Below are 4,415 nucleotides of genomic sequence, written 5' to 3'. Positions count from 1 at the left end.
TACAAAAGTAGAAATGACATAACCTCTTTGGTTCCTCAGAAATAGGTGCATATTAAACAGCCAATCTAGAACACTGAAGGTGACTAAACAAAGGAGGATATTGTGTTAAGCATCTGAATTTGTAGACTTTTTCTTAATGTAGGCCTCTTAGCTTGGTATTCTGTTACGTGTCTATATTGACCTCTTTGTTTGTATAATTGAAGTAGTTTCAGATATGCACAGCTGCTTGTTGAACATCTTCCCATGCTTGACAACTTCTGGAACAGGGATGAGTAAGAACTGAATAAGAATTGTAAGTCTACTACATGAAACACTGGATAATGGTCACATTTCCTGGATGGAAATTGACTTATTAGAGCCAGCTCTGTAAAAGTGTAAATATCACAGAGGATGATGAAAAGCTGCTGTCCTCCATTTGAGTAGCTAGTTCTTTGACCTTAATAAATGGGGAATTATTACTGGGCTGCTGTTCCATGAAAAACGCTCTTTATGGGTTTTTGTTCCTTTCAATGGGGCAGATCTTTTACACTCCACAAATTATTTGTTTCCTTTCATGCTGGGTTGTCAAGCGTGATGGGAAAGACTAATTGATAATATTTATTGCTGATTCTAAATCTTCCAACTCAGGTACTGACTGGGGGAAAAATTATCCTCTTAGTTATTAACAGGACTATTTAATTTAATAGGACTATTTAATTTTGCAATATAACTTTGTAGAACCATTTCAACTTGAGTTTTACTTGCACCAGAAAGCACAAGGAGTCTACACAAATACACCTTGGACTCAACTGCTTCAAGCTGCTGTTCCATCCTACAGCTGCTGCACTGGATCTTGTTGTACAGTCAAAGGCTGGAAATATTTATGCCTTTTGCTCCTTTCTTTGGTAAATTGCAGATCTTGTGTTCTGTACAGAATAAATCTCTTCTGAATATTTGCAAATACTCAGAAAGCTGAGGTGCAGTCTTTTCTGAACTCTTGCTATCTTGGTGTGAATTGGGGCTTCTTTCATTTACAGGTACATGCTGTGGTTTTGTAGGAGGAATTTGTGTTTGTGACATTAGCTGGAAACGTGGTTCTTTTCAGACTAAGAAAAATAAAATGTGAATGTTTCTAGGATACTATTCCTAAGTGAATCTTGCCTCCTACTTGGATTTGTGTATTCTATGGAACAAGGGTATGAAGATCCAAAAACATGTCTCAAATCATTTATAATGGATATTTTCATAAGGGAGCAAATCTGTATAAACTTGAAGTATGCATATAACAAGATCTTGTTCCAGAAATGTAACAGCTGTTCACATGTATTGCTGATACATTTTGAAATGGTCAATACCTGAGGTTAGAGGACCAACAGCCATTGCTGAATGTATGCTGCATTTTGAAGACTTAAGGCCAATACATGGGGTGATGCTGTGTTCACATTGACTTCTGAAAGAGTTCCTTCCAGCACCTTTTTGTTCTGTGGGTTTTTGTGGAAGAACACAGGAACTGTCCTACAAGATTTGTGCATAGAAATTTGCCAAGGTATGTGACATTTTACTTTGAATTCATGTTCCAAGGTCACAGTGTCTATTGCCAAGTGTCTGACAAGCTGCATGACTTGGAACTTGATGTTTCCTTGAAATGCTTCTACATCTAAACCTTACTGAGAACTATTTTTGGAGTCTCTCCTGTCAGTGACTTCTGAGTAAAAGGAAGACAAGATGCAAGATACTTGTTAGAGGGATCCAGGTAGGTCTGAGTTTACTGAGGCTGTAGAAGCAGACATTCCTTTGTAGTTATTGTCACTGTTGAAAATGCCTGTGGATGCTTGAATTGTGAGTTCTGAGTCAGTTACTCTCAGGGCCGTGCTTCACTCATTTTCCACACCCTGTTTTGCTGTGTTTCTCACTTTAATTGTGTTTCTAGTCAACAGAGCTGTACTTGCTTTTCATGCACCAGGAGACAAGTCTGTTGTATTTGCATCTGGTTCTTAGCAGAAACACTGACCTCAGGTATCATTTTTAATATTCCCCTGTAATGCAAAAATCCTTAATTTTTGTTGTCTATACCTGTTTTAGTATTTATAGATGGGTGTTGAAAACTTGTGTTAAGTATCTTTTTTTTTTTTTTTTTATCTTCAGGTCCATACCAGACTGAACATTTCACAAAAGCTGGGTTTTCTTTACTGTACCCCCCAGTCAGTTCTACCTCTGTGCAGTCCAGAAGGCCTTAGAATGCTTTTAAGATTTTGATGACGTTTTCTTACTTAATTTCTACTTGAATATATGAATATTTTACCAAGTCAAGATTGTTATTGTTGTGAAATTGTTCATTGAAAAACATATTTCTTCATCTCAAGACTTAATTCATAGTGCTGCTTTATTTTCTGAAAGCTGGGTTTAAGTCCTGCAGGTAAAAAAAACTAGCATTTGCCTTTGATATTTAAAGGCAGTATAAAAGGAAAATACAATTCTTTCTTCTTTATAGAATAAAGTTGAAGAAAACAAGTAAGAGTGGTGTAGTAGTAAGGCTGTTATCAAACTTAAATATGCATTTATTACTAATCTAATGAAACATTTTCTTCCCTGACAGATGCAAAGAGCATAAAACTGTAAAAAAAAAACCATCAGTCACACCTAAATTTCAAGGTTTGAAATGTGTTCGTGTTTTTTTCTGAGTGCATTTTATGAAGAATTAAAGTTGTGTAAGTAATGTAAGGTGGAAGCACTACTGGAGTTATTCAGCCTGTAATTCAGTTTCTACGTGTTTGAATTCACTGCCAGAGTTTTGCAGTCTGTATTTTGGCGCACATAAAGCTGCTGGATTGGAGGTACTGAGGAATGTTCCACAAGATTAGGGATAAAAGTTGACCCTGTGAACCTCTTTATACTAGAAAGTATTGCAAAGGAGTGAGTCAGAGCTTTCTGTGAGTTCAAAGTGAGGAGTGCTGGACGAATTCCCCTGATTTATTTAGGCAAGCCTGAAATAGAATATAATTTTCTTTAAGAATTCTCAAGGCTGTTTCATACTGTATACCTTACAGGAAGGTTATGTTTAGATTTACTCTGTGTGTATCTTACTAAAAGATTAAAACCTTTTATTATCTGCTCTTTCACTCTGGTATCTGTGAATCTTCAGACAGTGACTGCATTTAGCTAAGACTTACAAACCTTGCCTTGAAACTAAAAATTGTTTGTTGATTTAAGGTTAATAAAACTCAGAAGTGATCCCTGGCTTTGAACTGTGAAAAACCACCCCAGATTTTAGCATCCAGTCCCATTGTTTCCCCTGAAAGGATTAAGCACAGGGTTAACCACACTGCTGTGTTCTAGCAGGCAGTCACTCGTTGCTTTGTGGTGAAACTGAAAACGTCTGTGCTGAAGCATTTAGGTAAAAACCCCAGAAATGACTCCCTGCATGATACTCTGTGCATTTCAGCACTGGCTGATGTGCAAGGAAAAGCTTTCAAGCCGTGTTTGCCAGCCCATCATGAACATCAAGACGTTAAGATGAACACTGAAGAAGTTTGAAATGTGCTTTTATTGAACCTGTGATTCTCTGAACAGTGTATGATTTTTGTGCACAAATTCTTGATGAAAATGCCTCATTTTCTGGCCAGTGTTCAGTTTGCAGTGCAGTATCTAGTCTTATTTTCTACTCTTAACCTTTTAAAGTCTAAAGTTGATTCTAAAGGGCTGGGATTTTTTTCAGAGAAAGAGAGTTTCCTACTTTGAAGGCCTCCTCTCTTCATTGTTGACATTTCTAATTTTAAGTTCTTATAATCACATAAGTAAGTTCCACCTCTACTGAAATCAGTTGCATTATATGGATGTAAATGAAATCACGTTTAACTCATGAGTTGGGGTTCTCATAGTCTATTGATTAATTTTGAGTCTTTCAACGCAATTTGGCATTGAAATGAGCTGTGCATTTTATGAATTTTCTGTGGTGTTATTCATAGCTCAGCATGTTCCAGAATAGATTTTTGCAATGGCAACAGCTAAGCACAACTCATTTAATTTCTTTTGAAATCCAGCTATTTAAATGTAAGTAAAATTACTCTTCAGAATACAAGTCAAATTTTAAAATAGAATCTTTGTCTGAAATCACATTATCAAGCGTGTGTCTACCTTTTTGGGTGTCTTGCACATTCTCTTTCCCCCTGCATACACTCACACCTGTTCCTGCCGGTGTCAGTAGGAAATTTGCTGAATTTTATCCAAATTCAAAAAGCTGCCCTGGTTTGGGATGATGAGCAACCCAAGGCTTGCTCTCGCCCTGTGTGCTAACAAGTCATGCATGTGCAGAATGGAGCAGAAGGAGGCTCACAAAAGCTTTCAGGGTCACTTTTAAGGGCACTTGACTATTTGACCAGATTTCAGTTTTAATGGTACCCAGTTCATGAGGTGTGGTAAGTACTCAGAGCACACCA

Source organism: Taeniopygia guttata, chromosome 6 (assembly GCF_048771995.1).
Source record: "Taeniopygia guttata chromosome 6, bTaeGut7.mat, whole genome shotgun sequence".
NCBI classification, from domain to species: domain Eukaryota; kingdom Metazoa; phylum Chordata; class Aves; order Passeriformes; family Estrildidae; genus Taeniopygia; species Taeniopygia guttata.
Note: the sequence above shows the minus strand (reverse complement) of the source record.